Raw genomic sequence first — 26,479 nt, 5'->3', positions numbered from 1 at the left:
TGAGGACCCTGGTTCAATCCCGGACCCGCCTGTGTGGAGTTTGCGTGTTCTCCCTGTGCCTGCGTGGGTTATCTCCGCGCAGTCCGGTTTCCCGAACACATGCAACATTAATTGGACACTCTAATTTTCCCCTTGGTGTGATTGTGAGTGCGGCCGTTTGTCTCGATGTGCCCTGCGATTGACTGGCAACCATTTCGGGGTGTACCCCGCCTCCTGCCCGTTGACAGCTGGGATAGGCTCCGGCACTCCCCGCGACCCTCGTGAGGATAAGCGGCAAAGAAAATGGATGAATGGACTGATATATGGAGGTCTGGAACAGATTAATGGGATTTCTGTTTATTTCAATGAGGAAAGATGATTTAAGATTAACAAATTGAACTCATATCTCAAGGCACCGCTCTACTTTATATTTTTTTAACCCAGACTTTTGTCTCCATCACCTTGAGAAGTTCACCACTCTTGTTTTTTTTGATTCCCGATACCCAAGTTCGCCTTGCCTGCCTGTCGGGCCTCCACTTGAAGGTTCCATCTTGCCGCCGGCTAATGCGGGGCGTTCGGGCGGCGCCAAAGAGCAACAAACTACGTGGGAGAATAGACGAGTTTTCCAGCGAACATTTGTCCGTTATGAAATTTGTAAATGGTGATTCGGCACTTCACTGGATAGTAACTCCTGTTCCCTTTTGACCTGACACCACATACTGAAGACATTTGTCTATTTTTTTTCCAGCGTGTCAGCCCACCTATGTGGTCCAACCTGTGGGATGCTGCTCAGTCTTCCTTTCGACTGAGTGACTGATGTGTGTGTGTGTGAATGTGCATGTGCATGCGTCACTGTTTTGCTAGTGTCTGGTTACATGGACGATGTGGCTTTTGTGTATGCAGGAATGAGCCCCCTCCGCCACCAGTGACCCTGGCGGGTCAACTTCGACTACCACATGAATCGTAGATGTCAAGCGAGGACCCCCTGCAATCGCTGTTTGACTGTTTCTCTGTGGGTCACCCGGCATTGATGTATGCAGACACGCTCTCTTTCTCTCTCTCTCACCTGCTCTTCTTTCGGCCCACCTGGCAATCCAGGATTCGCCCCCTCCCCAGTCGCACTTGCGGTTGAAATAACAAGCAGAAGTTGAGAAGAAGAATTTGTATCTTCTCTCCGCGCTTTCAGCAGTTTTCGTCCTCCTCCAACATTCCAAAAACACGCACGTTGGGTTCATTGAAGTCAGAATTTTCCATGGCGTGAATGTGAGTGCTTGTCTGTCTGTACAGTATGTGCCTTGTGATGGTCTGGCAGCCAGTCCAGGGTGTACCCCGCCTCTCGCCTGAAGTCCGCCGGGAAAGGCTGACCCTGCGACCCCGATCGGGGTAAACGCGGTAGAAAATCTTTGATAGACTCCTCGCTTTAAAATGTAAAGCACGTTGCGATGAAACTTGTCGAGTTTACCTTTAGATTGACAGTAGACGCCGATGTTTTGTGATACAATGTCGGTGTAGTATCAGTATATTGTGTGACCGTGCATGACAGGTTCATCTACTGGCATTGAGTACAGTTCAACTCATTTCACCAAAAAAAAAATCAATTTTCCAGATTAAAAAAAAAAAAAAAGCGATATATTGCCACTCCCAGTTGGGGTTTACTGTCAAACTAAACTTCAAACAAAAGAGAATTACACATAATGTATTTAAACCGACCACACAACTTTGCTGAGGATGGAGCTCTCAGGCAAAAGAGCGAGAGGAAGACCAAAGAGAAGGTTTATGGATGTGGTGAGGGAAGACATGAGCGCAGTTGGGGTTAGAGAGGAAGATGCAGGAGATAGGCTAAGATGGCAAAAGATGACACGCTGTGGCGACCCCTAACGGGACAAGCCGAAAGGAAAAGAAGAAGATCGATAGTCATGGTAGTATAAACTTTTAAGTGATTGATATTTTGACGCAAATGGTGCATCAGCACATTGAGACATTTAGACAATATGGTAATACTCTTCTTCTTTTCCTTTCGGCTTGTCCCGTTAGGGGTCGCCACAGCGTGTCATCTTTTTCCATCCAAGCCTATGTCGTGCAACTTCCTCTCTAACACCCGCTGTCTTCATGTCCTCCCTCACAACATCCATCAACCCTTTTCTTTGGTCTTCCTCTCTCTCGCTCTTTCGCCTGGCAGCTCCATCCTCAGCACCCTTCTCACTCTCTCGCCTCTGGACATGCCCAAACCGTGGATGTCTGTTCTCTCGAACCTTATTGCCAAAACATCCAACTTTGGCTGTCTCTCTCATGAGCTCATTTCTAATCCTATCCAACCTGTTCACTCCGAGAACCCGAGAACCTCAACTTCTTCATTTCTGCCACCTCCAGATCTGCTTCCTGTTGTGTTTCTTCAGTGCTAACGTCTCGAATCCGTACATCATGGCCGGCCTCACCGCTGTTTTCTAAACTATGCCCTTCATCCTAGCGGAGACTCTTCTGTCACTTCCTTACCGCACTCACCATTTCTCTGGATTGTTGACCCCGAGTATTTGAAGCCATCCCCCCTCGCTATCTCTTCTCCCTGTAGCCTCACTCTTCCCCCTCCGCCCCTGTCATTCTCAGAGGCATATATTCTTTATCCTTTGTGTAAAAACGACTGCAATTACTGCAGGTTACTCAGTCATAGCAGTTGTGAAACTCCTCTTCGTTTGCCTGCATTATGCTGCCCCCAGTGGCTAATCCACGCACACCGGAAGCAGCAGTGCGCTCTGTGTAAACACAATGCAGTTTTTTTCTTGCCTTGTTTCATAACTTAAATCCGACAGGTGTGCATTAATAATGAGGCGTCCGGTTAACTAACTCCATCATTTGTTTCCAGCGCACACACGCATTCACATTCCAGCCTACTTGTTTACAAGGACCTGTCCTTATGATGAATAAACAGGGATGTGTCCGTTTTTTAATGATGGCATACACAAGCCCGCACACTCGAATATTGGCAGAAAGATTGAAAGCATTCTCAAGGGCCCCCTCCAACATGACGCATGGCTCTGTTTTTTTCACCCCCTCCCCTACCGCCCTTCATTTTTACCCCCCCCCCCACACACACACACACACCCCCGCCCCGATACCTCTCAGCTCCGCTTTTATTTATCTTCGACAGTGGCTCGCGCCGGGGATTTGTCGACACACAAACACATTTGTCAACGGGGGTCGGTCGGTAGGGAAAACATCCGTTACGCGGCCGAAAAAGAATGTGATAAAAAGAAGTGAGGAAATCGCATAATAATGGGAAAAGACGAATGAAAGTGCGGCGGCGTGCCAGCGGGGAACAGATTGCTCTCGGATTCGCACAAAGGTTAGCGGTGTAGTAGCGCTGTGGATATTACAGAAACGCTGCCACGGGTGTTTGTACTCTGACCGTGCGCTTCTCTCTTTTACAAATCCGTATACTCCCTCCAGTCCTCCATTTCATACGGAAGAAACGTGCTTATGCTTCCACAAGATGGCGCCAAAACCCTGTCCAAATAGGAAAGTAGCCGTTGGTGTAAAGCATGGGTGCTCAATGCGTCGATCGCGATCGACCGGCCGAAATGAAAAGAAGAAGCCGCTGGTTTCTTTTAGGCAGCACACGGAACTTTCTTGTCACGTCCCATCGGGAACGAGAGTAGGACCCAAATGCAGGAACTCGGAAGACGCAAGGTAGTTCAAGAAGAGACACGTTTATTGTATGCAGAGGTCGGGGATCGAGCAGGCAGTCCGGTGCAGCAGCGGTAGTTGGGACGTCGGGCGAAGAGAGCAGATGAGCGGACAGGCAGGAGTCGGTACACGGGAGGACAATCAACGCAGGCAGAAGTATCGAAGGAGTCAGGCTTACGGGGTTGGTCGGAGAACGGACGAAGGTCGGTACACACAGGTTCAATCAGGGATACGAGAGTGCTGGAACGGGACATAAAGCTCAATGAACTGGCGGAGGACCAGTCGTCACCTCTGCGGCAGGATCATGACATTTCTCTAACAACGACCGCTGCTCCGCCAAACTTTCTTTTTCATAGTTTACCTTACACACGCCCCTCCCATCCCCGCTCTTAAAGGCATACACTCACAATTACAAATGTTACAGCGCTACACGTAGCCCATCGATGTGTTTTATATTGACAGCGTCCACCACCGCTGCTTTAGTCTGGGCAACATAGAGCAAAGATGAGCTAGACATGCTGCTGATGTTTACTTTCGATATTAATGGAGAAAGTTAAGGAAGAAAGGCTGTTGTTTGAAGATGCGATGACTGTCGGAGTATGTGAATCATCGAAGAAAGAGTGGTTGAAGCGGACGAGATTATCTCATCGAGCGCGAAAGGTCAGGTCTGGAGCAAAAGTAGAAAGTGCAGGAGGAGAGGGTGTGTCATTTTAAAATTCCACCTTGGCACAGCCTGACCCAAGATGAAGGCACAGACAATACAGTGCACAAAAACTTAATTCTGTATTTTAATTATAATTATATCACATAACATTGGGAGCATCATCCCCCCTCGTCGTCTGTGTCTCGCGAGAGGCCGGCTGCTTGAAAAGGAGATCTTGGGGTAAAAAAAAGTCTGGGCACCCCCGGTGTAAAGAATGTACGTGCGTCAAAGTGATGCGTCTCAACTGAGACAGGGATTTTTGCATGGCAAATTTTAACCTGGGTTGTTGGTGAAAGTTCTGGAGAATCTGCCCCATGTAAGATAAAATGAGTTTTAATTGATATTAAGCTGTTTTAATTCATGGTGTATTTATAGCATTCTGTGATAGCGTTATAAGAAAAGAAATAAAGAAAACGAGAATTCTGGCCTTTATGAATGAGCACCTGGCGTTAGTTTTATTGTTATTTATTGTTGTTGTTATTGTTATTTTTAGTACTCGGCTGCAGTTTTCCGCTTTTGACAATTAGCAATTGACCCAGTACGAGTGGAAAGGTTGACGGCACTTCATCCAAGGCGAACGCCTGAATGGATCTCGCTCCCGGGGAGGGGGATGTCAAGGCTAATTGATTCATGCATTTGTCGCAGCGCTGATTGATTGCCGTTTCACCTTGTTGGCTTTTTTTTTTTTTTTTAACCCCATCATGTGATTACATTTAAATGTGCAATCTCGGCGGATGCGTATGAAAGCGGGAGCAGGACGGGAGTCGACCCCGCCCCCGCCCCTGCTGTATGTTGATAAATGTGATTTTCTTAAAGAAGTCTCTTTTAATGTACGTTTGTGTGCGTGCGTAGCGCGCTAATGCAGCGCATGGCTGTGCTCCGGGGGGGGGGGGGGGGGGGTGTTCAGTTCGAGGCAGGCATACTCGAGGCAGCCCCGCAACCTCGACCCCCGGCATCATTTGTTTGGTGCGAGGGCCGTCAGCGCCTGTCGCGCGGCTCGTGATAAAGTGTCAGTCGGTAATTGTCCCCACGAAGCAGCCACATCTCACGGGGGTGATGGGGGGGGGGGGGAGCTGACAGAGAGAGAAATGACATTACGGGCTCCTCCTTTTCTCTCTGGCTGTCCATCGCCTTTCAATCCCCCCCCCCCTCCCCTCCCTTCAAGACTTTCTCCATCTGCGTGTAAAGCTGCGCCGCGCGCCCACTCGAGGCTCGCGGCTCCCACCGAGCTCCGGCGAGGGCCCCGCTTGCAACATAACATGTGTTTGTGTAATTACTGTACAAATTCCACGAGTTGGACTCGGTTGCATGCTTGACTTTAGGCGCAGTTAACCTCTTCGTGCCTCCGATATTCGAGCACTTTCAGACGGTTTATTAACTGTAGTTGTCTGCTCTTGAAAAGAGAGGATTGGAACCCTTTTACTCTTTTCAATGGCTCCTGCTAATGGAATTTAGCATGTTTTTTGTATTGATTGGACAATGTCTTTATGTGAGGAAAAGCTTTCACAGATTACTCGGTAGCTATTTACTGTGCGATCCATAATAAGTAATTGTTTGTGGGTGGATGGGGGGGGGCCGAAAATACATCTTAAATGCCTCTTGTGCATTAAACCACGTTGGGGGTATCAAGTTAGATCTTGGTGGATTCAGGCCTGTGGTGTAGGCATCCAAAGAACAAAGAGAAAGCGTAGCAAAGACAAAGGGTCGGGTTGATGTGAAACGCCGCCGTGAAAACGCACTGAAAGGTACTAGTGCAGGAAATGGCTTTGTGGGAAACAACACAAGTATAAGTAAGTAAGTAGGAAGCCACCTTGAAAATATTTATATAGTATATGTGGTTGAAAAAGGATTGCCGAGATCAGTTTTACGTAATCCTGTGGATAACGTAGCGATAATATTAGCAGACAACAATTGAGGTAAAAAGCATAACCTAATATGCAGGTATGGAGTTAGTAACGAATTAGACAACAAAATGGGGAAAATAAATTTCTTTGTATTCACATAGTAGGTTCATGAAAACGTTTTTTTGTGTGAACCTGCTTACAACACTTTAACGAGTTTGTAGGTCAGTGCGCGACTGTTCAAAAGTGGGGGGGTCACCAATCGATAAACAGTTGCGTACATACACTACTTGTGAAAAGTTTGGTGCCACCAGGATTTGAATTTGGCCAACTGGAAGATGAGATTACAAAAATGCAACCCTTCCTTCTCTCATAACACATCTTGAATGGCGAACGGACGAGAAGAGATGCAGGGCGGCGTCGCATGAGAATAAGCCGATCACACGATAAAGCCACTTCTGGACTGGATACAGAAAGAAGGGACGGCGCCCTCCAAAATAATGGCCGCTGTCCACAGATGATAAATGGAGTTGGTGATTAGTCAACCGAGGAGGGAGGTGCACCGCGCGGGTCCTTTAATGGGCCATAATTTGGGAGATAACTGTATTGTCCTATCTCTCTTGACATTTAAATCTAATCAGACCCTCCTCGTTAGCGGCGGTATTCCGAAACGGACGAGCCTGGGAGGGATTTAAAGGCAGCCCGGCGGAGAGGGATCGCCCCCGCCGAGCGGTTGCCGAGCAATTATTAGAGGCAGGGCCCTGGGACACGCGTTGGCGCTTGTTTTATTTAGATTTTGTTTAACTGACAGCTCGGTTTACAGAGCTACTGTTCATTTAGCAAGATAATAGCACAACAGACAAATATGCTCTCAATCCTCTACACACCCCCCCCCCCCCCCCCGCACTCTCGCAAACATCCCCGAGGAGCCACTTTGAGGTCTCTCCTCCGCGCCTTCTCTCCACCGATGAGATGCTCGGTCTGATTAACACTTCTCTTTCATCCTCTTCATTAGCGCAGCCACTGCAGCGGCCCCCTGGAAAAGAGGCCATGAATTAGATTCCACTTATTCCGTGGACGCCATCTAATTCCGCACAATGGCGCTTAATGGTGGGGGCGTAATAGGAAAAAGGTGCTCGTAATTGTTTCTTTGGACGGGCGCGACACGCGCGGACGCGGCGGCCCGCGCATCGCTGAATTTAAAAAAAAAAAAAAGGGGTGGGGGGGGGGCAACGGGCCGGCGTGTAGACGAGCCAATTTCCTCCGGCCGAGCGTCCCGCCGCGTCGAGAAGTCGGGCCTCCGTCAATGAGAACCACCTGGCGCTGAAGGAAGTGATTAAGCTTGGCACCACTGCGAGCGAACAACTGTTTTGTTAAGGAGCCTGGAGACGTCCGGGGGGGGGGGGGGGGGGGGGGTCGGTTTTTGAAATATTGATGCACCCTTTCGGTCCCGGCGAGATTTAAGGCGCGCTGTCGTTGGTGGAAGTGATCAATCACAGGGGAATTATTTTTGGGGGAATCGTGGGGGGGGCACATCAGCGTGGATGTGGGTTTCAACCCCCCCCCCCCCCCCCCGCAAACGAAACACATTGCAAAATAGCAGGTGACCATTTTGTGGAGGAAATCTGTATCGTTGGATATGCACGCAGAAAGGAGATAATGACTAGATGGTTGCGAGTTTCATTTTTCGATTTTGTATTTTTTTAACATAAAAACATCCAATGAAATTCAGCCGGCTTCTTTGCGCGAGCCAAAAAACACGCGATGCCTTTCGCATGCTATTTATGAGTTTTCAAAGACTAATCCAAAAAAAACATCTCGTGTGTGGACGCATCACAAGCCTCCTATAAATCATAAACAAACCCCACATTTTTATTTTTATTTTTTTCAAATTCACGGCTTGGTGAATTCTTCTGAAACTAACATAGCCGACTCTCCAAATAGCTTTAAAGTAATGTCCAACTATTGCATATTCTTGGCTATATAAAATGTTGAATTTTTTGGGGGGTATTACTGTGGAGATTTGGCGGGGGGGGGGGATACGGAACAAACTTTATGTGGTGTGAATCCCAATTATCTCGCACTATCTTGGTACCTTCACATCGGCGTTAAATTCAAATTCACTCCCCGAAGAAGGTCGTAAATTCAATTTACTTGTATGTGATTAACCAAGGAGTATCCCGTTACCATAGAGAATGAATGCCACGAGGCAATAAAGTTAAAATGAAATTAACAGCAATTATCGTGCTACGTATTTTCTGACCCCCCCCCCCCCCCCCCCCCCCCCGCAAACGAAACACATTGCAAAATAGCAGGTGACCATTTTGTGGAGGAAATCTGTATCGTTGGATATGCACGCAGAAAGGAGATAATGACTAGATGGTTGCGAGTTTCATTTTTCGATTTTGTATTTTTTTAACATAAAAACATCCAATGAAATTCAGCCGGCTTCTTTGCGCGAGCCAAAAAACACGCGATGCCTTTCGCATGCTATTTATGAGTTTTCAAAGACTAATCCAAAAAAAACATCTCGTGTGTGGACGCATCACAAGCCTCCTATAAATCATAAACAAACCCCACATTTTTATTTTTATTTTTTTCAAATTCTCGGCTTGGTGAATTCTTCTGAAACTAACATAGCCGACTCTCCAAATAGCTTTAAAGTAATGTCCAACTATTGCATATTCTTGGCTATATAAAATGTTGAATTTTTTGGGGGGTATTACTGTGGAGATTTGGCGGGGGGGGGGGGGAATACGGAACAAATTTTATGTGGTGTGAATCCCAATTATCTCGCACTATCTTGGTACCTTCACATCGGCGTTAAATTCAAATTCACTCCCCGAAGAAGGTCGTAAATTCAATTTACTTGTATGTGATTAACCAAGGAGTATCCCGTTACCATAGAGAATGAATGCCACGAGGCAATAAAGTTAAAATGAAATTAACAGCAATTATCGTGCTACGTATTTTCTGAGCGCCCCCCCCCCCCCCAACCCGCTCCATTTTGTGCGCCCTCTGAGCCGGGGTGCCGTTCACCCTCATTCACTTTGATGTTTATTTAATTTGTTTGACCTTTTTAATGTAGCAGGGCTTGTCGGCTCCTTCTCGTCCACCTTGTTTTTCACCCTGCGAGAGGGCGCGCGCTCGTGCGTACGCGCGCGTGCGTTGCGGTTAAAAAGTTCAATATTGAGCTGCGGGAATGTGTCACAGCGTGAGGATGAATGCACCTTTTGCACAGTGGTCGCCACGGTTGAGCGAATGTTGGCTCGTGGACAGTCGCGCTGATAACGCCTGATGATGGAAATGCGTGCCACAGAGGATTGGTGTGTGTGTTTGGGCAAAGAGATTCATCTGTAGTTTTTGCTGTATTTATTAGAGGACAAAAACAAGCAGCTGGATTTTCTCAGTATGTGGAATGGGAAGCAATCAGAGACGGGAACTAGCGTAATTCCCATGTTATTACTACATTACGCTGCTTATGTTTTCTTGCTTTTAAAGAAAAATAATCACCTAGCGATAGGTCAAGTACCGTAATTCTGGCATTCCCTACAGAGCGAACTTTGTTATAAGCCTCACCCAGTACATTAGTAAAGGAAATACCATTTGGTACATTCATACGCCGCAGCTGTGTAAAAGCCGCAAGTGCCCACATTGAAACCCACATTCAAACACGAGATATTTTCAAAGAAAGACAGTACACAAAGAGTTTAACGCTAGCTCGGGGCTAGCACGGCGGTAAAGCTAGTGCAAATGCCAGCGCCGCGCTAAAGTGAACGCTAATGCTAGCGCCGCACTAGCGCTAACACTAACAGGGCCGGTGTGACGGTCTGAGCGGTCCCCCGTGCTGAAAAGTATCCTTGTGATCAATGCGCATCCGTTGCTAACAGGGGAACTCTGGGTACGTAGCTGACGCTTACTAGGACATCACCCGCTCTCATTCCTCCTCTTCCTTCTTCTACATAGAGGGAGCTAATGTACGTTATATCCTAGCGTTGGTAAAGTTGACAAAAAGATATACACATATCCGTATGTTCGCTGTGTTCGTCTTTCTGAGACCTTCATCGCGTTACGTATGAATTTAGACTAACGTCCCATTTGTTCAAACCAGCAAAATGCGGCAAGGTATAAGTTGTATTGCGTTTCTGACAATTTAATCTCACACGCATCAACACAACACAAACACGACAAAATAGCTAACCGTTAAAAAAACATAAAATAAGCGTTCAAGAACAGAGTAGTTGAGCCACAAGGGCGAATAGTCACCAATGGTGAACAAGCAAATGTTCGTCCCAGCGGGTATTCCAAGTTAGCGAAAGTTCCACCCGGTCCAAAAACAAAAGGCAGCCGGCTTCCGTGTAGTTAGTGTTCCAGGCAGCGTAGTTTACCAGAGCAGTGCTGAGAAGAAGCCTCTTTATCTGTCTTTCTCGTCCTTATATGGGCACTCCTCGAAACATTTCACACACATAACAATAGCGAACATAAACACTCGGCGACAAGTTGTCGAATGGCACACGTTGAAACATGGATGGGGAAGTTTCAGATTGGCCGGAAGTTTACAAAATAAAGGAGCATGCGCATTAAAATACACGCATGCATATTATCACAACAAGACTTTTCAGCACCTGGAGCGCTCCGACCATCACACCAGTACACAGAGAGTTTAACGCTCACGCTAGCGTCGTGCTAACAGGGCCGGTTAAAAAATATAAAACATACTAGTAAAAATCACAGCGACACGGCAGTACCACGCTAGCACAGCGCTAACAGGGCCAGACCGGTAAAAGTCACTTCCTCGGCACATGTATTCCAGCGGTTTCACTCTTATCTTTTCCGTTCAAGCGCCCCCTTGCGACCATTAGGAAAAAATGCACAAATTAGCAGCATCACCGCATAATCTGCAGGACTGAAAGTGTGCGAACAAACTCACGGTTTATAGGACGGAAATTACAATAGTTGAAAAAGTGAAGGGCAGTGCCATTTTTACGAGTTATGACTGAGGTCCAGAATTGCCACAGTTATCTAAGTATAGAGGTAATACATACACACACTACACGCTACATATGCTACTGGCAGGATTAGCCGTGATGTAAGCGTGGCACGGCTCGGCCTGTATTTGGATCTTACTGTATTTGGAAGGTATACGTGATGTTGTCTTTATTAAAAAAAAAAACTTTTTTTTTTTTTTTTACTGTATTGACAATGGCAAGAGTATTACTGATTCATTTAATGTTCACAAAAAAAACCCTGTGTGTATAAGAAGCAAAGCTTTTTTTTTTTTTTTTTAATGTCGTCTCCATCCTGGCATTTAGCCTCGCTAATTGAGTTAGCGTCTTTTGAATACGGAGCAAAGCAGGAACAGCAGAGAATCCTGCCATTGTTTTCTCTGCCCGGCTCTCGAAGGTCCGAACGGGAAATTCTGAACCAACGAGGGCGTCATTTGTGTGCTGCTTCCACGTACGTCTGTTTCATAATCACTTTTGTAGTCTTTTTGCATTCACATAAGTTGACAGTTGGCACCCACAATCAAGATGTGCCCGATAATAGCACTCCCGCAACCCTTGTGGGGATAATCGGCTTGGAGAACGGCTGGATGGATAGCTTGACAGCTCGTGCAGCTCTCCAGCACCAGACTCCAGCGCAGACTGCATAAACACAAATACCTGGCAAATAATCCCCCCCAGCAAGCTGCAGTGGAGGTAGCGATCATCCAGAACCAGATTTTGGGCTTTATTTTTCTTTTTTTTTTATACCGCACATCAGTGCCTCGCTTTTTGATTTTTGCCTCCAACACATGCCTGCGTATGTGTGTGTTTGAGAAACAGATAGAACTTACGGATGCGTATTGCCGCCACACTCCAAAAAAAAACCAAATTCCCGTTTCACATTATAATGTGGTTAATTACACGTTATAATGTGAATCGTTTTCACATTGTAATGTGAATTGTTTCACATTCCAACCCAATGTGTAATGGTAAAGAGTGGTGAAATTTATTATTTTCTACGTTATGTGAAACGAATCTGAGTTATGTGAAACGAATCTACGTTATAACGTGAAACGATTCACAAATAATGTGAAAACGATTCACATTATAATGTGTAATGGGTAAAGAGGGGTGAAATGTATTTATTTAGTATTTTCTACATTATGTGAAACGAATCTACGTGATAACGTGAAATGAATCTACGTTATAATGTGAAACAATTCACATTATAATGTGAAACGATTCACATTATAACGTAATTAACCACATTATAATGTGAATTTTTTATATTATGTGAGTCGTTTCACATTATAAACGAAATGATTCACATTATAATGTGGTAAATGACACGTTATAATGTGAATCGTTTCACGTTATAACGTAGATTCGTTTCACATAATAAAGAAAATAATAAATTTCACCACTTTTTACCCTTTACACATTATAATGGTAAATGTAAAATGATTCAGATTATAACATGTAATTAACCGCATTATAATGTGAATCATTTCATATTATAATGTGAAACAATTCACTTTATAATATGAAATGATTCACATTATAACATTAACATTGAAAACGTAACATTGAAAACGATTCACATTGTGTATTGGGTAAAGAGGGGTGAAATTTAACATTTTCTACGTTCTTATGTGAAGCGAATCAACGTTATGTGAAATGAATCTACGTTATAACGTGAAACAATTCACATTATAACGTGAATATTATATATTATAATATGAAACATGCCCTTTTTTTTTTTTTATTTTTTGGTGTGGCAGTAATACGCTCCCGAAAGAACTCGCATTTTTCTGCAGAAGGTGAAAAAAAAAAACCTCTTTGACGCTGAGAGAGAAACGGACAGAGAGAGGAAGGCTAGTCCCACTTCTCGAGTTTCACCGGCAAAGAAGACTCAGAAGTGACCGAGTCGCGCTCGAACAGGCGCACAATGGCAAAGTGAAATATGAAACTGCACCAGAACTCATCGGCGCATACAGCAGCCCGACATGTACACCCGGACGACGTGTGTGCGTGTCTTTGTTCTGTCGAGCTGTCCTCTTGGCACGTAAATCATAATGGATCTCATTATCCAGCTGGGTCAGCTCGGTGGGGCCCGTCTGGCGGGAGATGATAGCTAGCTGAGTGAGGGGCTGCCATGACACGCACGCACACACACACACACAGATGCTACACCGTTGCAGTTTCTGCTTGTTATTTATCTCATCCTCATTCGCCATATACTATTTAGATGATAGACCCATGCACACTTCTATCTCCCCCCCCCCCTCGCTAACACGCACACACCATCCAAACGCAACAGACATTAGCGACAACCAGCCGTGATGAGATGCAGAGCGGCGGGAGGGACGCAAAAAAAAAAACAACCAAAAATGAACTTCCTAGCCTCCTTCGTGATTGGTTCCGCCTCATATCTAATTTCTAATGCCGTTGTAGGGATTTGCGAGTTTGGACCCTACGCGTGTTCACGAGTCGAGGAAGACATGACCGATGATTAGACGAGTAAATGGATTTATTACAAAGGAATGTCCAATACAGACGTCCGGGTCTTATCTAGGTGTCTTCTGGCAGGATAGCCCAAAGAAGAAGACAAAAGCTGACCGGTAACACAAGGTTTTTATATGTCCGGGTCCATGGTAGAAGTGGCTGAACCCCGCAGTCAGATCCTGGGCCGGGATGGTAACTTTCCGCTCCTTATCTGGTGTCGTTCGTCTCCACGGCGACGCCTGGGAGAGGAGTATGGCGCCAGCCGCTTTTCTGCGTACAAAGATCAAGGACAACCACCGGCTCCGCAACGCATCCTTGTCTGATTAGCAAATGGACGACACTTTATCCGTTGATTTAAATGCATAAGGTCATATTTAAGCAAATAATCAAAGTGCAATAAAAGTAAAATAGTCTTCAGCGTGTTTGGGTAAAAGACGTCCGCCTGGCGAGATGTGGGCGGAGCAGCCGGTCGCTCGTAACGAGGTTAGGCCGCACACCATTTGCTTGGACACGACCATTACCCCCCCCCCCCCCCCCCCCCACCACCCACCACCACCCCAGAGCCAATTACTGGCCGGTACACCAGCGGCTTGCCGACGAGCTAATGTTTTCCCGTCATGGCGGCCCCTCCCCCTCGCCAATGCACGTATATGAGAAAGGAGGAGGCGAGTGGGAAATAGATTGAGAGAGGAAGCGCGGGGAAGGGCCCGGGGCAGAGCCCCCCACGCCCCCCCCCCTCCACCTGACTGACTGATGCAGCTAATAAACTTTCATTTAAGCTAATGTTGCCCCTTTTTCTCTCCCCCCCGCCTTTCTTGCTCCCATTTAGGGCTCTCCGCTTCCAGAAGACGGGTCGGTCCGAGAAATCGATGCGGGCAGTCCGCCGGCCGGATGCCCGCTTGGCTGAACGGCGCACCGCTTAATCAGTCTGAACTTCAACGCGAGAAAGCCGCTGCAGACCAAACGGAGGTAGACACGCCGTGTAATGATTATGTACAGCGGCGACAAAGCCATTTCATAAATCAAACGCATGCCCCGCGATGCGAGTAAATTGAGTTTTTGCGTTACAGCAGCCGTGTGACGGCATCAAAAATTCATGAAAATAGCGTGATGAAAGAATTGGACGACTGTGGAGCGTCACGTTCGTGTTTGTTAGTTAGTTAGTCGGGGCGCTGGTTAATGGGGAATGACAGACCTTGCTCAAGTCAACAATTGTGAAAAAAATTACAGTTGGGGACTCGCACCCGCACACCGATCAAGTGAGCTCCAAACTGTTACTATCCATTAGGTTTTCAGGCTCCACATGCAGTTTATGACACTATATTATTTTTTCTTATTGAACAACAAAAAAAAAAAAAAAAAAAAAGGGCCGCAAATAAATGAAGGAATGTGAATATTTTGCGTCTGTTCTCTGCCTTTGGTCACTGGACACTCGAAATTGCCCCTAGGTGTGATTGTGAGTGCGACTGTTTGTCTCAATGTGCCCTGCGATTGGCTGGAAACCAGTTTAGGGTGTAACCCCGCCTCCTGCCCGTTGACAGCTGGGATAGGCTCCAGCACTCCCGGAACCCTCGTGAGGATTAGTGGCTAAGAAAATGGATCGATATTAAGACACCCCAACAAATTTTGCGGGCCGATGCTGGAACCGATTACTGGCCTTTCCTTTTATTTAAATGGGGGAAGATGATTTGAGATGTAATTTTTTTGCGTTCCTATAGTACCGACTGAACTCAAATTTCGACTTAAGTCGGATTCCACCGTTAAAGTTAGAATTTTGATCAAAATACTTTGTATAAAAAACAAATACAGTGAAATAAACAAGATGATATACTTAGCATTAGTGCTGAAAGGTGGATGGAGAAGAAGAAGAAGAGGCTGTGCTAAGCTATTGCTAAGGAACCTGGTCCTCAATTCTCCCCATCTCGACAATCTTTTTATGATCATGAGCTTCGTTTCCGTGGTAATGGATTTTCTTTCGGCTGCAGAAGCGTTGCTAAAAGACACAGCTTTCTTCTTTGGGGGCGATAATGTCTAAAAAGGAGGGCGAAAATGCGAAGATACTCCCGGCGCACAAACACGGACAAGCATGAGCCAGACAAAATGCTATTTTTTTCACACGCTTTCAACCATGCGGTGATGCGGCTGATTTGTGCATTTTTTTTTTTTTTTCTAACGGCCGCAAGGGGGCACTCGAGCGGAAAAGGTAAGAGTGAGACCGGTGGAATATGTGCCGAGGAAGTGACTTTTACCGGCCCGGCCCTGTTAGCACTGTGCTAGGACGTTACTGCCATGTCACAGTGATTTTTACCAGTATGTTTTTTTTTTAACCGGCCCTGTTAGCACGGCGTTAGCATTAGCGTGGGGGCGCTAGCGTTACACTCTCTCTGTACAGTCTTTCTTGGTAAATATCTCGTGTTTCAACGTCTTTTACACGGCTTCAGCCCACGTATGTACCAAATGGTATTTCATTTACAAATGTACTAGTTACTTATGACCAGGTGCGCTCTGGTAGTCTTCAAAGGTGTTTTAGCAATATGGGAGAAATGCCCGAGTACCTGCAAAAAAAAAAAAAAAAAACACACAGGGGAGGAGTTGACTTGCAAACTCCACACAGGAAAGCCCGATCCAGCCAAGATGCAAACCCAGAACCTCCCCGCTCTGAGGCCGGCGCTTTAACCGCACGCATCTCCGTGCTGTTAACATCTCGCTAACGGACGAACTAAGCAACAAACGGGCTTCATAATGGTACCTCTCCCTGAAACAATAAGACCACATCAAAAGATTCTTAATTATTTTTAAAATACGGCGCCCATTTTGGAACGCCTCTGCCAGTGCTAGCGCTTAACTATGCGCTAATTAAACCTTTCGACCGGAGCAACAGCTGCGATTCTGTTCTATTTGTAGCCCGCCGAAAAGGCTTTGTCTGAGGTCACGTTTGGCGTACTGTGCCCAAATGTGGCTTCCCGCCCCGTTCTGTTTACACGCATGTGTTGACAGTGGACACGCTCCGCGCAACCACAGCTCAACTCTTACCGATGGCGCAGCGAACGCCGTAACGCACGTTTGTTTTCGCCGCATTTACACATCCGTCAGACCTACGGACATTTCAAACGGCCGGTTGTGTCACGTGACGTCACCCCGTGCCGACAAAATGAACAAATCCAAATAATTGGGCACCTCGGAGTCGCTCGCTCAAACGACGCGAGAAGGTCAACAACTTAGTGAGCCTCCCTAATTGAGATGATCGCCTCATGTGCTACAAATCAAGATCCATTAAGAGCGATTAAGCCCCGACAAGTATAGCGCGGTAAATCGGGGCCGTCAGATGGACCAGGACAGGCAGAGGACGGATGAAGAGCGAGTCGCTCCGCGGGAGGAAAAAAAATTATAAAAAGTATGTTCATCCGTCTGTTTGTGTGTATTAATTAGCGGGCTACTTTTACCGTTACATGAGAAGCCTGTCAAACGGACAGATGGGACTTGAACCATTTAGATTTTGGAGTTCTGCTGGCTGGTGCCGCAGCTTGTCTACAACGCGCTGTTGGAGCCACCAATCGTCCAGCCGGCGTCGATTTAATTGACTTCATCTTGACTTTTATCACATTAGCATCAACTATTAAAAAAAAAAAAAACCAAACAAAAAAACATTTTGTTGTGCAATAACTACTGCTAGCAAACACACAAGAAAACCAATGCTAATTATAACAATTAGCTTTTCGTTTCATTTCGGTGTACGTCATACCTGTTTTGCAGACAGGCTAAAACACAATTAAAGCAATTTAGAAACAATTAATACAATGTTAAACCATTTCATAAATTTGCACAAAGCCAAAATGTTCTTACGCTGCGGCTAAAGAGCGCTCCGGTCCTATTTTTCCTCCAGTATATGAGGGAACTTTAAATTTCTAGCCTGAGGGAAGGTCCTCAAAGTTATGGTAACGTAGGCTATTTGGTGACTTTTTGCTATGAATTTGCGCTTTTTGCGAACCTGCTTTTCAAGAATAGCCACCAGAAAATTCCATTGCATGGTGGGTGGCGCTAATAAAAACAGAAGCAAATTCATATTCGTTTGTACAGAAGGAACAATGTTTTTTTTGGGGGGAGGAGATGCCATGTTGCTCACGACGATAAATATTGAATGTAATTTGTCTGAATTAAATTAAGTTTCTTTCTATTAAACGCATACCAGTCACGCACATTTAAAAAATGTACGGGCGTGGTCAGTCATGCCCGCAGATATAAAGTCACGGGTGTGGTCCCACGGGTCATGCCCGCAGATATTAAGTTGCGGGGGGGGGGGGGGGTGTTCTGTTGGTAATTATGAGTGTACCCCTTTAAGAGCGGTGTCGGGTAAACTAGGAAGTGGAAGTAGGCTGAGCGGCGGCCCGTTGTTCGAGACCCTGCGGCAGGCTGTGGTTCGGTTTTCATGTGCGCTGAGAGGGTGCGACAAGTGCTCATCCGAAAGCGAAGCCGGAGGCGCGAGGCGGGCAGTGTCGGTATTTTATAATAATACAGGCAATAATGATAAATCCCACCGGCTAATCATTTACTCACCTCTCTCCCTCCCTTGAACCCGGCGGAGTGATGCAACGTCACCCCGTCGCCGCCTTCAATTACGCCATTCGTCACGCGTCTTATCTTTGATTGAGTGTGCAATGGGCAGCGTTGCAAATCTTTTACCATCGCGCGCTTTCGACAAGACTGCAAGCGCGATTTTGGGCGCGAGTGTGTCGCGTTTGGGCTGTTGAGCGTGTGTGCGAGGACCCACAACACATCTATTTGAGTGTATAAATCAAACCAGATAATGGCCCCCCCCCCACCACCACCACCCCGTTCTTCCCGACTCCCTCTCTTTGATCCGCCGCGTCTCAGCGAGATCATTTTTCTTTTTTCTTTTTTCTTTTTTTTTTATTTCTAACCTTCTACTGTCCCATCCGTCCCCCCCCCCCCTCCGTCTTTTTTAGATCTCATTTGTCTGGGAAGCGCGGGGATCTCATCTCCGACAGCGCCGAGCGTTGGGAGACAGGCGACAAATTTTAATAAGCAACCGGGCGCCGTAATTTAGCGGACTGGGAGGGCGATTAGGCTGATTGATGCCGGGCTGGCCTAATGGCCCGGCCTACGGCTCCTGCTCCAAATTGGTAGTAATGAAAGTTTTGTGCAAATTGAGATGGAGGTAAAGAAGGCACCTTCCTTTTCGTTCTCCTCTTTGCCCCCCTCCTCCTTACCCCTTGTCTGGTTTTGTTACGCTCTTTTGTTCTCTTTTGTTTTCATCTTGTCTGTTTCACTTTCCGTGTTTCGAGCTGTCCGCCGCTTTCTCCATCACGGCTGCCTCCTTCCGTTGAAAAAAATCAATGCGTTGCCTCATCTCGCCGTCTCTCTCCTTTTCTCTTTCGAGCGCGGGTATTGATTTGCAGTTGTTCATTTCCTCCCTTCTTTCGAGGCGGCTCTTATTCTCGTTTTCAGCTCCACTTGAGGAGGGCGCCGCAGTCGCAAAAGTCCTCGCTCGTTTTCTAACAGACTTCGTTCTGTCTAGGGGGGCCCCGATTGCGTAAGACTGCTTTAAACAAACCAGAAAAAATACGACTGTGTTTGTTGTTTGTTTGTCTACGATACGGGTTCTCAAACTTTTTGGGTCTGGGGACCCGTAACAGAGGAGAGCATATTTCAAGGACCCCCCCCCCCCCTCTTCCCCCCCATAACCCCCCAAATCCTTGGAATTGATTCTTTTTTTTAAACTTTCAATCAGTACCTCAGTCAGTGCGATTTGACGGGCGCGTACCCGCAAATCTGCACAGTCGAGCACGCAAAATCCGTCCGTCTGTCCATTTTCTTTGCTGCTTATCCTCACAAGTGTCGCGGGGAGTGCCGGAGCCTATCCCAGCCGTCAACGGGCACACCCTGAAGTGGTTGCGAGCCAATCGCAGGGCACTTGGAGACAAACAGCCGCACTCACAATCACACCGAGGGGCAATTTAGAGTGTCCAATGAATCTTGCATGTTTTTGGGATGTGGGGGGAAACCGGAGTGCCCGGAGAAAACCCACGCAGGCACGGAGAGAACATTCAAACTCCACACAGGCGACAGGGCCGGGATTGAACCCGGGTCCTCAGAACTGTGAGTTTTACCAGCTGAACCCACCATGCCGCCGCATAAAAAATCACGTGCGTAAAATTTCTTACGATTAGAAATACATAGATATTGAAAGACCTCGCTTATTTTGTGTAGTCTTGACCAATGTTCCCTCTAAGCTGCGCCACTGCGCAATTGCGCACTTGTCGCGCACCCTCAGCGCACATGAAAACCGACCCAGTGCAGTGAACCACAGCCTGGCACGAGGTTTCTTAACAACGAGCTGCCGCTCAGCCTACTTCTACTTCCTAGTTTACCTGACACCGCCCCGCTCCGCTCTATAAGCGGTACACTCATAATTACAAACAGAACGCACACCTGTAACTTTATATCTGCGGGCATGACTGACCACACCCGTACATTTTTCAAATGTGAGAGACTGGCACCTGTTTAATAGAAAGAAACGTAACTTCATTCAGATAAATTACATTCAATATTTATTGCCGCTAGCTGATGTGAGCTGCTTACGCTAACAGCGTGGCATCTCCCCCCCCCCAAAAAAAAAAAAAAACAATTGTTCCTTCTGTTGCGCGCCGCGGTTCACTCTCTTCATCTCACTAATTCACCTTCAGCGGGACTGCCACATTTTCGCGGCCTCCATCTGCACGATTAGACTGTGGAGGTTTCTTAATCGTTTTTCAGCAAAACCGCAAATGCGCCTCAATGCGCAGCACTGGCAAACTCATTCCTTCCGGTTCTGCGTTTCCTGTGAGTTCAGCCCGAGTTAAGATGCAGTACGTTTCTCAGCTATTCTCCCTGAGTCAGGACTGCGTTATGGTCCTCTTAAATAAATACACAGACAGGAGTCGTAGCATTTCTCGCGTTTGCCGCTGCATTAAATTGAGAGATGGGCGCGTTTGAACTCAGGGTACACCTTCACAGATTTCTACATTGTGTATTATTAGTGCGTCAGACAAATAAAATCAACACGGGTTTCTGTATCAGCGGGTGATTTCTCACCGAGTCTGCATCTTCCTTCGACTTCTCTCATTAGCGTGTACCAGATCAGGAAGAAAAAAAAAATTGCTACGAGGGGCGAGTTGTCAAAACCTCCCCAGATGTAACGGCCTCAAATGACACGAGGACGCTCATCTCCTTGTAATGTGTGCATTAAACGTACCAGGGCTTTATCTCTCCCGGTCCGCGCCTGTGCATGGGCGCATGTATGTGGGTGCTTATGCGCTAACTAGCTTTCCAATTTCCCGACAAGCGAATGCATCTTTTTTAGTCCATCTTTCTCTCAACTCCCACACATTCCTTTATGCACTCCATTTCTCTTAAGATGATGCTCCCCCATCTTGCCTTCCTCCTCGCTCCCTGCCACTTTGAGTTACGTGCTGATCTATCATTAATAGCTTTATTAGCATTTTCCTTCTCCCGAGGTGCTTTTGTATGCGATTCAAACTCGAGCGCGGATGCCGAGATCATTATGGAAGGAAACATCTTGAATTCTTTCCATGACAAAATGATGGTGGGTTGAAGAAGGCATAACAGCCACATTGACAGTTCCCAAATTAGACCGCGGAGCTTTGTTCTCACGCACGGCTGCCTGTAAAGTTTCTTAACTTTTACTAACCAAGGAGATTCTCCGCAATTTCCGACGAAACTTTGAACAAGTATTAAGGTGGATTTCACTCCTCGCCGACCTACGCAGGCGGGAGAATTATTGACGTGTCAAGTTTGATTGTGACGTGTGAACGGTGACAATGCACTTGAATGAATCAAACTGGAGCCCTGCAGAGTTACAGTGAAGAAAATAAGTATTTGAACACCCTGCTATATTGCAAGTTCTCCCACTTAGAAATCACAGAGGGGTCTGAAACTTTCATCGGAGGTTGGTACTGTACCATTTGTTTGAAATTACAGAGGTCAAACGTTTCCTGTAATTGTTCACCACGTTTGCACGCACTGCAGGAGGGATTTTGGCCCACTCCTCCACACAGATCTTCACTAGATCAGACAGGTTTCTGGGCTGTCGCTGAGAGTTTCAGCTCCCTCCAAAGATTTTCTATTGGATTTAGGTCTGGAGACTGGCTTGACCACTCCAGAACCTTGATATGCTTCTTACAGAGCCACTCCTTGGTTTTCCTAGCTGCGTTCTTCGGGTCATTGTCATGTTGTTGTCATTGGCAAACTTAAGACAGGTCTTGACATGTTCTGGTTTAAGGAGGGGAAACTTCGGTGCCATGCATGATTTCAAACCATGACGTCTTAGTGTATTACCAACAGTTACTTTGGAAACGTTGGTCCCAGCTCTTTTCAAGTCATTGACCAAGTCCTGTTATGTAGTCCTGGGCTGATTCCTCACCTTTCTAAGGATCATTGAGACCCCACGAGGTGATATCTTGCATGGGGGTCCACTCCGATTGAGATTGAACGTCATGTTTAGCTTCTTCTATTTTCTAATGATTTTTTTCACCAAGCTGGTTGGCAATTTCTCCGTAGCCATTTCCAGCCGTGTGGAGTCGTACAATTTTGTCTCTGGTGTCTTTGGACAGCTCCTTGGTCTTGGCCATGTTCCAAGTTTGAATCTTACTGATTGTATGGCGTGGACAGGTGTCTTTATGCAGCTAACGACCGCACACAGGTGCATCTGATTCAGGATAATACGTGGAGTGGAGGTGGACTTTTAGAGGCGGACTAACAGGCCTTTGAGGGTCAGAATTCTAGCTGATAGACAGGTGTTCAAATACTTATTTGCAGCTGTATCACACAACTACTTGTTTTCTTCACTGTATGTTGTTGACCAGCCAATGTCACTTGGATTATATATTTTGTTTCTTTGTGGTTTCCCTAGAACAATAAAATCAGATACTTTATGGTACCCTTTAAGTTGGAGCACCAAATGCAGTCGGAATTTGGTTCCTCTTTCAGTTTTTTTTTTTTTTTTTTCGCCTACCTTTCGCCCCGCTTCAATAAAGCTTTTTAAATCCGCGCTCCTGCAGATTACCTAGATCACATGATACGGCGCAAGTGGAAAAAGGCGGTAATCCATTAAAACAAGAGCCTATGAATAGCCCGTGTTTTCGTACAGATCCCACACCTCATAATTTCACGGTGGATGAAGCTATAGTGATATCAAATGGGATGATGAGGTGCTTTGAAGTTCCAGTCCCACCAGAGAGATTCCGTCGATGAACTGCAGGGGAGGAGCGTCTTCTCCGCTCCTGAAAGGTAACGTGGAGCTAAAAATGAGGGGCGTACGGTGGAGGAGGGAAGACGCGGGGCGAGGTGCTGATGGGAAAGAGACTAATGGCATGCCGGTGTCAGAAGTGGTCATGTGCTGAGGAAGGAGTACGGGAGAATGAGAGGGAAGATGGAAGGAGGGCTTGACTGATAATCTGTTTACCTCCCTGAAAATGCTTCAGGCGCCATTCTGATTAAAGTTCAGTCTTTCATCTATCATCACGCGGCCGCTAAGAACCTTCAAGAGGTGCCGATACCAAGAGCGCCATCCAACATGTGCACCCACTCCCCCCCCCCAACACAAAATGTAATATCATCCTCCTTTGTCTCCTCTCCGGTTCTCGGAAAACTGGCCCTTTAGGATTCTTTCTTCCTCTGTGCAGTTTTTCTTTGATGCTGACTTTGTATGTGCAGTACGGCCTCCTTCATGTGCTGCTCCTACTTTTCTTCAAAGCTTCTTGTCCTGAAGACTTGCGCTCCGAAGAGCGTTTCATCCAGCGTTGCGCGATTTCCCAACTCGAGGCTTTTAGCACCCCCAGCATAATACAATTACACCCATTTGGGGACATGATACTGTCAGCAGCTTTCTAAAAATACCTTTTCCAATCCACGCACAGTTGCGCACGAGCACTGTAGGATGTCGTGAAGCAACAGCGGGCCGACGCAGCGCTGTGCACAATGTTCTGGCCACTCAGGCACAAATGCACTTTAAAAGCTTTTTGCACCCTCTAAGGCCTTGTGAGCGTGAGTGAGGACAGTCAGGTGGACAAAAATACATCAAGACTTGGCAAGGTACCTTGACCTTTCTTTCTTTTACTATTGGGAACTACTTGTGGATACAACCCGATATGTTTTGGACCCGATTCTGGCTTGAGTTTCCGCCACGACATAGCTGTCAGCTATGTAAATAGTCTGACATCATACCACCGATGAATGTTGGTGGGGTGTCGGAATTGTAACACAACAAAGGCGCGTTAAGTTGGTAATGAATTTTTATTGTGGTTTAAGCGCGTCAGTCCAGGTAAGGCCGCGGCCGAAGACGCGGTCCGCCGGGCGAGGAGTTCACGACGAAGGAAATGAGCAGCAGGGGCAGGCGAGGGGTTAGTTTGGCACAAGAGGGGTCAAGAACGGGACATCAATCCGAGAAAGAACGTTAGTGATGTATTGGCCTGATTGCAGTGGCGGTCAGGTCGGGTGAACTCGGGGAAGCAATTCAAACTTGGAGCAAAGACTGTGAAAGAATTTGACAAAGTGGAGCAGAGATTGGTTGGAACGAAGATTGGAATGTGATGTTCTTGCAATTCTATTCTTGTTCCACCAAAGTGATGGTTGATGTACAGTACTTTAGTATTTTTAGCTTCTCCCTACTGCTTAAGCCACCACTGCTGACTGTTGATACCTGAATTTTGCTGACCTTTATACTGGGGTCAACAACAGTGAGCTTGTTCTAAAATTAGCTTAGCAGTGATATGTGCTACTATTTTTCTGTCTACATTTGGCTATCTGGACATTTGGCTTTAAAACAGATTCTTCTCAACATCTGGACTAAACCCGTCACTGTTTGATCTACGATTGACGGGCTGTGTCCATCGAGATCAAATCCTGTTGTGACAGGTTATCTTAAGGGACGGGAAAGTTGGGGCCCACCTTGGTCCTGTCTATTATATTGAAGAACTACTGCACATGTCAAACTTTTAATAAGAGTCAATTGGTAAAAAAAAAAAAAAAAAATTCTTCACCTCCAGACTGGGAGTCGGTCATGAAATTAGACAACATGAACGAAACACGACCCGTCATTGTCTTATTTATCAAGTTCATGTAAAAATCGAAACATATTATGCAATTTTTTTGTTTTATGATCAATATTTCTGTTTGATTTTTTGGTATTAAGGCAAAGTAATGAATGACCACAGTCGAATGCGAGGCGCCGCCCTAGTGCCCTCTATTGGCCCCTCGCCAGAGATTACGTTTCTACGCTTCACGTCATCCGCTTCTTCCTGACAGCGTTGCTTTCATCACGCTAGCCTTTACGTCAACTGCCGCACAAAGCAAAACACGGACTCCACTACTACAGTTTCCAAAATATTTGCTCTCCTTCCTTGAAAATCAAAATATTGTTGCAGCTCGGTTCAATTCAGAGCCATCTTCAGATCAGATGAAACGGATTCGTTTTTTTTCGTTTACATTCCGTGGACTTTAAGCAAATGGTCCATTTCCTTTTGTCAAATGTCGCTGATGAGCACATCTGGTCGGCCGCGTGTGCACCTGCGTACACAAAATTAGCTTTGGGAGTGCTATTACTGGTCTACATAGACCTTAACCTCAGGGGGCAAAAGCGACTTAGGCGAATTCACTTCAGCCCAGACAGCCTATACGGTCTCTCGGCAGCCTGTGATGGACTGATTTAATCCCACTGATGGTGCTCTTAAGACACTGGAGAGGGGTGCTTGACGTAGACACACAAACACCCCCCCCCCCCCCCCCTTCAGTCATACATGTGGACAAAACAGGGCTGTGTGTGCGTGTGAAGGGAAAAAGGTCAGAGGGGCTAACACGGTCCCCTGGCTGTTCTCAAGGTTAATGCGAGGCTGACAGCGGCGGCTGTTAGCGGCCTTCAGACGGCGTCCTGCCCCCGTCGACGGCGCCGATTCATCGCGGCGGCAGCGGTGCATTAAGAAGTAACAGCTCCACTCCCAGGTGTCACTCACCCCTTCAGACACTGCCTACGTCGCTTCCCGATTAAGTCCTCCGGTCCGCCGCGGTCCATTGTCAGGTGTCGCCCAACCCTCGCTACGTGGCGTCATATCATGTAATCCCATTGTCTGTTAATTGAAATGCGTGCGACGACGTCTGCACGGTCCATTAGATGGGACAAGAGCCTTGTTCCCGAGTGTCACCCCCGCTTTAGCAGCCCGCTCATTAATTTTCATCGCCCGTGTTTGACTTCTCGTCTCAGAGAGAGGCGGGGATGAGGGAGAGGTGAACTACGAGGAGGAAAAATGCAAGCTGGCGCGGAGGAGTCGCACCCAAACCATTGAAATCTCATTTACATTTTAATTCAAAGACATTAAGCAATGCTCTTATCAAGTGCAGGTTGATGTTTAGTGTCACGCTCAAGGACACGCAGATGACGGGGCCTTGATAAATGAGCACACGCCGGGATTATGATAGATTTATGGCTAAATACCTGCATTTTATTCAAAGTTCCGGTGACGTGTAGTGCGTTTTTTTTTTTTTTTTTTTTAGGGGGTGGGGGAGTAGATACTATCGCCACAGCTTCGCCGCGGAAGAGTTATTGAACGTCATCCCGAGGGGAAACAAATTCCGCGCAGACGTTTGTCTTCGGGATGTAGCTGTTTAAATTTGGTGTTGGGGGGGGGGGGCTGAGCGCCTCAGTCCGTAGAAGAGTGATGATGTTGTTGACTCATTGTCGGCCAGATGCCAATCAATCAATTAACCGATCGATA

At 46.6% G+C, this 26,479-nt stretch overlaps 1 protein-coding gene across 6 annotated transcripts in view; it reads left to right on the top strand.

The window, feature by feature from the left end:
• The window catches only part of LOC133495178 (retinoic acid receptor alpha), a 236,277-nt gene that overhangs the window by 89,004 nt on the left and 120,794 nt on the right, over nt 1-26,479 (top strand). For 5 of the 6 annotated variants that reach the window (XM_061809505.1, XM_061809510.1, XM_061809506.1 and 2 more), the window contains one exon: nt 14,524-14,663. The gene's annotated coding sequence lies outside the window, so the exon portion shown is untranslated. Of the gene's footprint in view, nt 1-11,569; nt 11,904-14,523; nt 14,664-26,479 lie in introns of those variants that run through there. The other variant, XM_061809509.1, reaches the window with a different exon arrangement.

The sequence above is a fragment of the Syngnathoides biaculeatus genome, chromosome 22 (assembly GCF_019802595.1).
Source record: "Syngnathoides biaculeatus isolate LvHL_M chromosome 22, ASM1980259v1, whole genome shotgun sequence".
Classification (NCBI taxonomy): Eukaryota; Metazoa; Chordata; class Actinopteri; order Syngnathiformes; family Syngnathidae; genus Syngnathoides; species Syngnathoides biaculeatus.
This window is presented reverse-complemented; position numbering and strand designations above follow the sequence as displayed.